The sequence below is a fragment of the Engystomops pustulosus genome, chromosome 1 (genome assembly GCF_040894005.1).
Source record: "Engystomops pustulosus chromosome 1, aEngPut4.maternal, whole genome shotgun sequence".
Classification (NCBI taxonomy): domain Eukaryota; kingdom Metazoa; phylum Chordata; class Amphibia; order Anura; family Leptodactylidae; genus Engystomops; species Engystomops pustulosus.
The window spans coordinates 23,212,482-23,224,304 of record NC_092411.1 but is presented as its reverse complement, the minus strand read 5'-3'; the positions used below and the strand labels follow the sequence as shown (position 1 = coordinate 23,224,304).

At 41.2% G+C, this 11,823-nt stretch overlaps 1 long non-coding RNA gene across 1 annotated transcript; it reads right to left on the bottom strand.

The window, feature by feature from the left end:
• Nucleotides 1-2,649: 2,649 nt before the first annotated feature.
• On the bottom strand, nucleotides 2,650-7,325 carry LOC140066081 (uncharacterized). Its single transcript, XR_011848121.1, has 3 exons — nucleotides 7,206-7,325; nucleotides 6,169-6,309; nucleotides 2,650-4,661 (listed from the first exon to the last, which is right to left on the bottom strand). It is a non-coding gene; the product is annotated as an uncharacterized lncRNA (long non-coding RNA).
• Nucleotides 7,326-11,823: the final 4,498 nt, after the last annotated feature.

Here is an 11,823-nt window from a genome sequence, read left to right as displayed (position 1 = left end):
ATGCAGCAATGACTATATGAAGAAGATATATAGGACTATAAATAAAGGTAAATCATAGATGGGACAGATTAAGACTGCCATGGGCCCTTGGCTGTATTAATATTATAGCCCCTATAACAGTGATGGTGAACTTTTCAGAGACCGAGTGCCCAAACTACAACCAAAATCCACTTATTTACCATGAAGTGCCAACATGGCATTTCAAGCAGTAACTTATTGCTACCTGTTCTTCTACATCATTCAATTGTATTGGCTCTCCTAAAGCCACCAATGCAGTTAAAAGACGGTGCGCACATTCAGAGCATCATTGTAGCTTCTCTCCAAGAAGAATGGTAGGTCTAGCAGGAGGACCTCCAAAGACAATGCAGTTCAGTCAACAACTTCTCACTTTTCCTGCAGTTTCATACAGCCAGTGATGTGTCGCTTTAAAATAGCACTGAGAGCAGCATCTCTTAATTTGCTTGGGACTGCAGGAAGATTTGGTGGATGTGGTCCTGTTTGGTGAAATTGAGGCGAAGGCCTGAGTGCCCACAGAAAGGGCTCCGAGTGCCACCTCCGGCACCCGTGCCATAGGTTCGCCACCACTGCCCTATGAGTACTAGAATCAGCTGCTAGGGGAATGGAGGATGCTTTCCTTCTGCCTGCTTTCAATCTGCAGTTTCAGGACCATTGGAGCACCTTCAAAGGTCCTGAAATGGCTCTTGTGCACATGTGTATTGAGAGCAGGATAGATCTACACCACCCACATTATAATCCACTACTGGTCATAGAGAGAAATATGGAGCCATAACTACAGCAATAACTATCTCTTTCCTCCTGTCACGGCTGCTCAGTTCTATCTCATCCCTGTTATAGCTTCAGTCACAGCTGCACAGTTCTCTCTCTCATCTAGGCAGTTACAGCTGCACAATCCTCTCTTTCTCCTTCCTCCAGTTATAGCCAGTTATAGTTCTCTCTATCCCGTCCCTGATGTTACAGCTTCACAATACATTTTCCTCCATATAGTTATAGCTTTAAGTCCTTCATGTGAGACAAGATATCCCCAACATAGGGCAGCACTATACCCATTCTTCTTTTCCTCTGCATCCTCTGCATCTATTTTGATTCTTTCACTTTTTTTACATTTGTTCTGCAAATCTTCTCCTTGGTATCCACAAAGTGCTTTTATCCAAATAGAACTCGGGGATCCAGGGGTGGCGCCATGTCTGGAACCAGTCCTATGTTTGAACCAGTCCTATTTTTTCCATTGCTTCATGTGTGTTGAGTCAGTGCAGGTTTCTATCAGGTGAGTTACAGTCTCAAGCAGCTATAAAATACAATTGTTACTAGAATGTATTATTATTGATGTCATATAGATTTGTTTGTTACCTTTCCTTACTTCTTTGTTTTAGATCTTGCTGTAATATGATGACAGACCACTCTCTCAGTGACGTGCTATAGATAGCCCCTCACAAGTGTACATGGATCATCACTGATCACAGCACCTCAGGGAATGTGGTATACAGGAGTCTTCTTGGGTGGCCTCTGTCATGACACATGATCCTCCTGAACCTGCTCAATCTCATGAGAGGCAGCAATAAAATTGTCACCCAGATCACTCTGCCCATATGCAAACTTTACTATGTGCAGTTGCCTGTGTCGCATGCAGGGGGCCCCTGATTCATGAATTGTGGTGCAGGTTCTCCAGCAATCCGGCGCCCTCTGCATTGATCGTTCAATCGGCACCAGTTTTTTTAATGCATTTTGTTCATGCTGCAGATTTGGGGAGCACGGTACAACTAAGCACTAACACACCCCTTTAGATGCACATTTTTTCTGTCTTGTCTGGCACCAACACTTTATAAATACATGTAAAAGCAGTTTTCATGTTTTTTGTAGTGCAAAGTCAGACAGAAAACCGGTGCAAACACTTGGGGCCATGTGGGCCATGACGTTGATGTGTATTTCACTTTGGAATTCTACCCTTTGTTTTTATGTTTTTTCCAAATGTTTCACATTTTTTTTCTCCTTTTCACCATAATTCACTGCTTTCTGATAAAATAAGTTCTTTAGCCAGGTGACCATCATGTGATCAAAAATGTATGCCTAAGAAAGTAAAAAGTTTACAAAGTTCTCCAACTTTTTGTATAGACTGAGGATGCCCAAAATTGTATATTGAAGCTTCATTAGGAAAGATCATATACTCTTTACTACATTTTTTTCTCTTTTTTTGGACAAAATCAAGCATAAAAACTGTAAATATATAAAACCACAGCTATGCGCCATTGATATACTGACATAGGCAAGGATGTAGCAGTGCCAGAGAAGCAACCCCATCAGATAAATACCTGTATTACCAACATCCATTAACAAATATATTTCTCAAACCTGCAGCTACCCAAATTATAATATATAATCAATAAACATAATTCCTCTGAATCTAATCCCCCCTATACAATAGTCATTGCTTCCTCTTCTCCACTTATGATGCCCCATTATTCTCTTCCATTAAGGATGAAAATAAATAATTACATTTTAAAAAAGAGAACTTATGAAGGTATTTGGTTGATGCTTATAAGCACTTAGAACACATGAAACATTAGCACAGAAGAAAAATCTATATCTTTTTATTCCATAAAAATGCAATAAAACACTTTCCTATGCAGATCCTTCATATGATTTTGTACTTATTTTTTGCATTTTGTCCTGTACTATTCTGAACACTGCCCTATTTCACTCATGGCTTAATTGTGTTCCCCCACACCTGTATGTCTCCTGCTGTTTTTGTTGTGGGCTGAAGATGGTTGAGATACTTGTGAAGGCCAGATAATTTTTTTCCCTCCCTTGCAGATCTGTTTTCTTTTTTGGTTGGATGTCAAGGAGTCCAGGACTCTGACATCCCATAAAAACATGATTTGCATTCTTCCTAGTGCATGCTATGAGTCTTTTCTGGAGCTTGCTAGTGTATTCTGGAGCTTGCTAGTGTATTTGAATTTCTGATCCTCCCTAGCTTCCATTTGAGTCTATTTCTGTTCTGTGGAGTCCGCTTTGTTTTGACCTATATTTGTATGACCTTCCTCCTGTTTTTTTTGTCTTGTTTTTGTCTCTGCGTTTCACTTTTGAGCACGAAGGCTTTGTCTCTAAGTTGTTGTGCACCATCTAGGGAAGAATTGGCAAGAAGTTTGGGACAGATAGGCATAAAGGTCTATTTGTAACTAGGGGTTGTCCGTAAGTTGGGTGTTCTTAAGTCAGGAACTGTGTGTAAATAATAATGATAGTCTTTATTTATATAGCGCCATCATATTCTGTAGCGCTTTACAACTCATAGGGGACATAAACAAATAGAATAAGACATTACAGAGTAATAACTGTTAAATAAAACAATAGGAGTGAGTGTCCTGCTCGCGAGAGCTTAGTCTATGAGGATGAGGGGGGACACAAGAGTATAGGAGCTTGTAGAATGGTCCCTATTTTCTATAAGGGAATGGAATAAAAATAATTTAATAAATAAAAATGCTGCTGCTTGAACGAGCCATCAGCCGCCATCTTACATACAAAGTGCAAAGTCAATGGGACTGCATAGAAACCTGTAGGATGGGTTTTAAGAGCTCGTTTGAAGATTTGGAGGTTGGGTATTAGTCTATACGCACTCATTCACATACATTATACATATACGCTGGAGTTGAGCTAAACATGTCTCAGAGCCTAAACCCTAGCTGTATAAAGACTAACTGATGGATTAGTGGTACCAAAGTGGCTGACAAGTTGGAGGTCTGAATACATTTCAGTGTATAGGCTGGTATCTAAATTCAGTCTGGGATCTTATTTATTTAACATGAACAGCCCCCACCCACCTGCATTTCCTGGAGGCACAACCAACCCTTGGTTCCATAACTGGATTTAAGCAAAAAGTCCATCTTGAGGGGTAAATAGGGAGTGGGCCACACATTTGCTTCGTATATAATCTGCTACAAGTTAGGATACGACAGATCTGAGAAGCAATCAGGTTAATTCTGTGGTTTCTACATCCTGGCTGGACCCTTCATGCTCAGCGGCCGGGCGCCTGTGTCCTGTTCACCTGCTCTTCCTGCTGGAGGAAGGATGTGGGTTGATCTTGAATGGAAGCAGAGAAGATAAGATTTGTGGGTTTTTTATTTTAGATTTTGCTTAAAAAATAAAAACCAACAGGAATACTGCGACCCTTGTGTGCACCGCCAGCTGCTTAGTGTAACTCGCACGAGAGATAAGCAACATGACGCTGGTGGACATTCACATGCATTGAGGTCCATACGTTGATTGTCTTCTCAGTATTTGTGTCTGGTGCGCATCCCGACATGAAGCATCCATCATCCAGTAATCACCCTGAGAGGGGACTCCATTCACCACAGAGGTTTTTGGCACAATACAGGATGTGTCACCTTTAGGATCATCCTTTTAGAACTGCTCAGTGGGTAGCACTTCTGCCTTGCAGCGCTGGAGTCCAAGGTTCGAGTCCCACCCAGGTCAACATCTGCAAAGAGTCTGTATGTTCTCTCCGTTTTTGCCTGGGTTTCCTCTGGGTCCTCTGGTTTCCTCCCACACTCCAAAAGAAAAACATACTGGTAGGTTCTTTAGATTGTAAGGCCCTTGGGGACAGGGACCAATTTGCCATGCTTTGTGCAGCGCTGCAAAATCTGTAGGTGCTATATAAATAAAGAATTATTATAATTATTATTATTGACTGCTGTGCATGGGGGCTGCATATGTACCCCACAAAGGGATGCAATAAAGTCAGATATTACTTCAACTTTTTATTCGGAACTTGGATGAGACTTATCTTTTCCATGTGGACAAACCTTAAAGAAAAGTTCTTCCACCGTATCTGTATTTGATACTGGTGATCTATCAGCAGAATAGGTAAAAAGTATCAGATTGGTGAGGATCTGACATCCATTGTGGTCCTAACTTACTGTTTAGGTGCTGGGTAGAGATGAGCGGCCCTGACGTTCAAGTTCAGGTTTGGCCACCTGATTCGGGCATATTGCCAAATTGGTTTTTCGTCCGCCAGTCCAGAAAAATGTTTGGGTCAGACTGTCAAACCTAAACTTGAACATTCGGTCCGTTCATCTCTACTGCTGGCTCCATATTAGTTAAATGGCAACTAATTGGGGCAATTGGACAAGAGAGATGCCAGCCCTGCCCTGTGCACGACATAATGAATTACATCAGGCAACAGGGCACGAGAAAATTATATGATCTGCTTTTCAGGCTGCCGGTCATTGATGTAAATGGGGTACCGGGGGAAACAGAAATGCAGGGCAAGTGGGCACAGGAGGAAAGGGCTGGACTATTCAGACTAGATCTGGACCATTAACATGAGATCACTTGGGATGTTATACCTGAGCCCTCTATTATAAGCAGTAGAGACTGTAGAGACTTGTAGACCAGTACCATAAAACCCGAGGCTCTTGACCCGGGGGTTTTGCCATGCCCCCAAAATAAACTGCTATTGAACGACAAGGACCTTTAAATTGTTGTGGGTATGTGGGTAGGCCGCAGCATTTATTTTTTGGAAAAACCTTAGTTAATTAAATAACAAAACATTTAAAAGTGCAAAATGGCGGCTGCTGGACGGCCTACGGGCATGTGAAATCCGCCAATGCTGTGACATCTGAAAAGACATAGAAAACAGACAGAAACCGGAATGAAGAGAAAAACCTTGGTCCAGGCAGAAGGAAAGAGGACCCCCCCCCCCCACGTGCCCCCAACACTTTTAATACCACGGCACGGGCTCTGCAAGCCGGCCCCCACCTCCTTTAGTTACCGCCCAAAAAAGAGGGGCCAATCGCCTCCTTCTGCATCCTTTGAAAATTAAATAAAATCCCCCTACAGTCCCCCGCCCCTTCTCTATGTGATTTGGGGCTAGTGAGCGCTGGTATCAGACAGATCTGCTATGCCATTCCTCCAGGACACAAGAGTTGTAGTACCACACATGATGAGAGTCATATGAATTTTTCTATTTAATCGATATCATAATCAGATCCCAGGTCTTGGCTCCATCACCAGCAAACACAACAACATACAAGATGACAGTGTGACAACACTTTGTCATTTTAGCTTGGATATAAATAAGAGGCAGGAGACACTGGGTCTGGATGTGGCTTAGATAATGGACTCCAGATCCAGGAAAGTGCTTAATGCAGACCTTACCTCTGTCATATTATTCACAATTTTGATGACAGGAGGTGCAGGATGTTCTCCGAAATGCAGATCTGACCTCAGGAACTGATTTATTTCTGCATGAATTTTCAGATCCAATCTGCTGCACATCCAGAAGATCATATGGAGGTCCTATAGAAATAGAAGCTTCATCTCTGTATAAAGTAATTGTTCTACAACTTTCTAATACACTTTAAGTTTCAATTCTTGAATTTCCGCTTGCTGTTAATGAGTGAGAACCCACATGTACATAGCTAGTCCTGCTCTCAGCTGAGATGTGGAGACAATTGCATCCAGTTTAGACAATGCTCTGTGAGATCAGCACATAAATAGGAGCTGCACAGATCTCTCTGCTGGTTTGTTTCAATGTTTCAGTCTGAAGCCAAGGCTGTTTAGCTCACAGAGCATTGTGCAAGGTAACTGCATCTGAATGTGCAGCTGTTTTTGCTGGATGTGGCTCAATTTACTTATGTCCCAGAAGCCCATCAGTGGAGCACAAGACATGCATGCACCTGCCATTCATATAGGGCAGTGGTGGCAAACCTATGGCACGGGTGCCAGAGGCGGCACTCGGAGCCCTTTCTGTGGGCACCCAGGCCTTCACCCCAGAATGAAGTTCACCAGACAGGACTCAAAGAATCTTTATGCAGAATCTTCTTACAACAATAGACACATTTGCTCTCCCTCTTTTAACTGCTTTGTTGTCCTCAGGAGGCTGATACGATTGAAGGTTATAAAAGAACAGGGAAGAATAAATTACTGCTTAAATTGCTTTGCAATAAATAAGTGGCTTTTGGTTGAAGTTTAGGCACTCATGCTCTAAAAGGTTCGCCATCACTGATATAGGGGATTTCAGGAGACTTTAGGTCCCCCCATTCTTCCATCCTCTAAACCAGTGATTTTCAACCTTTTTTGAGCCGCGGTACAGTTTTTATACTTGGGGCACACCACCAACCAAAATAGCACAAAATGACACTAAAACAGTCATATTATACATATAGTTAATAATATAAATTTATTTTACTCACTCAGTGGGAAACCTGGGCCTGTTTGGATAAACACAAAAGGGATATCCTGGCAGGAATGGTGGAAAGACACACACGAAGCAGTTCTCAGTTTCTCCCTGTTTTTAGTATATGGTGCTGATTATTATGTGGCTCATATACTGCAATATAAAGGGGTACAATGAGAAGTATTATGGCCATGAGGCCAGAGTACAAGTGCCAGCTTATATACTCAGCATATGAGCTGGTACTTGTAGTACTCCAGCCTCATACTGCTGGAGTACTAAAAGTACCAGCTCATATGCTGAGTATTCTGCCAACAGTTCATATACTCAGGTAAAAGCTCATATAGTCAGCATTATTGGTGGGCATTACCTTGGCGGTGGGCAAATGCGAGAGTCTCTCCGCTCTCAGGATGATGCGCCGGCCTCGGAGACGTCATTTTGTCGCACGAGGTTCAAAGCTTGCACATGTGTTATTGTACACGTCTCCTACATTGTAAGAAGCCGTGACTGGGCATCGCTGCGCATTGCCGGGAAACAAAACACAGGGGGTACCATAGTTTTGGGAACTTTCCCCGCGGCACACCCGACCATGTGTCGCGGCACACTAGTGTACCACGGCACACTGGTTGAAAATCACTGCTCTAAACGTTATAGACGTTAGACATCTATAAATTAGGTTTGTATCTTCTATCCTGTGCATAGGGGATACATATTTGCCATAGGGAACACATTCTTATTTTTTTTTTAAATCAGGTAGTTTTTATTAGAGGTTTTTACCCCTTTTTCCATACATCCATGAACAAAATGTACGGAACACATTCTTATTGGTTGGTTGTGAAGTCACGTGAATGTCACATTTACTGAACTTTATCTAACTCCGCAATCTAATGACTTCTTTTTTATTAACCACATCTAGGAGGAGGACTGGATCTAAACTGGAAAATCCAGCTCCCCTGATAGTAGTCATTTGGGCACATTTACTAAGAACAGTGCAGTCTGTACTAGGTGCAGTTGCCTATGTAATGTGCAGGGGGCGCCATATTCAGGATTTCATGAATCTGGCACCCCCTGCACTGCTCTGACAGAGTGCACAACTTTTTTTTTTTTTGTGCACCTTCAACAGGGGAGTGCGACACAATTCTGTCAGAGTTTGCATGATAAATCTGGTGCATGTTCTGACTGAGCACCAGAACGTCCAATTCAGTGCAGAAATTTGTGTCACATGAAGAATAGTGCAGCAGCGCCACAAACGGGTCACGTGCAACACGAAATGTGGTGTGGACCCCACTTAAATACATGTGCAAGCAGTTTATACTAGAAAGAATGGGCAAAGTCTGACAGAAAACTGGCGCACAGAGTTTAGTAAATGGGTCCCATTGTGTAATCTTTGTTACATCCCATGTCCTGACAACATCATCTACGAAGTAGCCAACTATCTGTGAGCCAGTCTGACCCCGGTGATGAAGCATAGGTGCCTCTGCACAGGGCTTCATGGGACCTTGTCAATTCCTGCTCTTCTGCACCTTGATTGTCACATAATGAATAAGGCTATAGTTATATACATATGTTTACATTTATGTTTACACGTTTGTTCGCAATTCACTGGTGTTGGACACTGTTTCACTTTATGTCACTTGTTATCTTATTCAGTTATTCATGTAATGAAACATATTCCATATATATATATATATATATATATATATATATATATATATATATAAAATGTATTTTATCTCTAGCACATTAGTGCAATGATATTTATTGGGTTTCATTATTAATTACACTTTATTGTTATAGTAATAACTTTTACATGATTAGCACTTTAGGGCTTATGTGTAATATATATGGTCATAATATTTACATAGCGGACTAATTTACATGGTTATGTGCAATAGTATATTTTATTATAAGGTTCAGGGTATAATAATTTCTGATGCTTATATTAATGCCCCATTACAATTGAATCCCGGGCTCGGCTTTAGCGGCATATCGCGAAATCAAAATCTTGCGCATGCGCGGTGGCTCAATTCATGGCCATGTTGTTTGTGACGTCTCCAGCGTGCTATGTATCATCATAGGATCAGGTGCTGTGGTTTTATAATTGGTCAGACTGATGTATTTAAGGGAATTTGTTAACACCAGACACTCCACCAGAGTAAGCGCCAGCAGGAGAAACACATGCTGGGATACAGGCGGTCCCCTACTTAAAAACACCCAACTTACAGACAACCTCTAGTTACAAAAGGCCCTCTGGATTTTGGTAATTTACTATAATTTAGCCATGGGCTCCAATAAACAGCTGTAACAGTTATCAAAGGTGTCTGTAATTGACAACTTAACATTTTTACAATTCAATAGTCATAGAGACCCAAAAATTTTTGCCTGGAGCTACAATTATAAAGTATACAGTTCTGACTTACATACAAATTCAACTTAAGAACAAAGTTGCAGAACCTATCTTGTACATAACCCAGGGACTTCCTATATTCAGTGTGCGATCCATTTCTTGGTATGGTATTGATGTATTCTATGTTCCTTTTTCACATTCTGATTATATATCCCCTCACTATGTTTTTGGGTTTGGGTGACAATCTCACTCCACCATTATATATACTTACTCTCAGCATGATGAAAGAATATTGAAGTATTCTAAACTTTTAGGTCATGTTTGCCTTTAATTTCTGGACACACTTTTTATATTTCTGCTGTTTTATTAAAATTGTACACTGTAATCATGTATATGTTAATAAAGATTTATATTGTTTAAACATACAATGCATATTGTTCTTTCTGTTTTTATTGGTTATGTATATTTGGAGACCTTCCTGTGGCACAGATATAAGCGAAGACCTCTCCATTGTGGTTTTATTACTAATCATACTTCCATCTTACATAATAAACCGCTGTTCATAGATACAGGAATGAAGGATGTAGAAGTGATACCAACACAACAGGACACAATGCCAAGTTCTTCATGTAGGTGTGTGATACATTGTTTCTATATTAGACTACAAGGAAATCTTTGTTGTTGACCTAATTCCAGATATTGTCCCATCCATTAAAATTGAACCCTATGCACCCTAGGCATGTCCATTAATGTGACAGAACATCCATGTAAATGGTGTTACTTGACCCCTCAGATATGCAGTATCATAGGAGGGCTGGATATATATGGCACATAGACACATTTATCAAGTTTGGCACAGGGTCCGTGTTTGCGGCTCGGTGACCTGTAGCATTGTTGGTCATAATCATCCAGATAACATTTGTACTGGCAGTATTTTGTAATCGTAGAAGCTTTGGGGAATCAGCACCATCCAGTCCTCTGATCTACATAGTAATCTCTAGTTTGTCACATAATGGATGTGACTTTATTCTAGCACAGATATAAGCAATGACCTCTCCATTGAGGTGTTATTACTAATGCAGTTGTTATCCTGTATTATTATGCAATATGTAGTTTAAGTGAAACCAAAACAACAACAGCAAGACATATGATGAAGCCGAGTTCTTCTTGTGTGCGTGATACATTGTTTCTGTATTAGACTGCAAGGAAATCATGGCTGACACATGGGATTATAAGTCATAGTTAATTACAATAAATTAAATGTAATAATAAAACACTTAACGCATGGATAAACATTTGGCCACAGCCTTTATTTCTTACCTTAGCATAAACAAAGCTTTGTAAAAAAAAACTTTCAATAAGAAAAAAACTTAGTGGTCAATGACTCACCAAGGGGCATAGGACGATCTTCCCTGGTGACAGGTGTCAATTGGTCCCAGAGTATAATCAATCAACATGTCACCACCCTGACAGACCCCTAACCATAGTGGCAACGCGTTTTAGGAGGGAAAATATTTTCCTGCCTAAACCTTACTCTGGTAAATTTGAAGGACATTATCGCCAGGATCATGGATAGTAAACCAAGCACACTGATATCCTGGTGTGTGCCCCCTCTGGCAGGATCTGCTCTTCTTTAAGCTTCTTTTAAGCTTCTTTAAAGAATTTTTTTTTAAGAAATAAGGCTTAAAAAATTTTGTAAATGACTCCAGGGACTCCAGGCTTCATTAACACCTGAGCCCGAAGCCTCACATACTCATTTGCATAATTTTAAAAGCCATTAAAAAAAAAAACAGGTAAAAAAAAGCTAAAAGTAGAACAGATCCTCCCAAAGGGGGGCACCCACCAGTATGTCAGTGTGCTTGGTTTACTGATTCTGGTGGTAGATATTTATTAAAGGGGTTTTCCCATTAACAAAAGTTTTCCCGTTGATAGGGCCTAACTTGCTGATCAGTGGGGGTTTTAGTGATGAAACCCCCATTGGTCACAAAAATGAGGGGTCCAATGGGGTCCCACATACCTCCGTCGGACCCCTCGTTGATCTGTCAGAGTAATGGAGCAGACGGTGTTCTGCCCCATTTATCTATATGGAGCTGCCGCGCTGGGGTACGTGGGAGCCCATCGGACCCTTCGTTTTCATGATCTTTCATCACTGAGACCCCCACTGATCAGCAAGTTAGGCCCTAGTCATTTTACCCACCCGGGCGTTGCATAGTAAATTGCTAGAAAAAGGTCACTAAATCAAGACCACCGCCACAGTAAGTGCCACGGGGGTCCGACCCAGGTCAAAAGC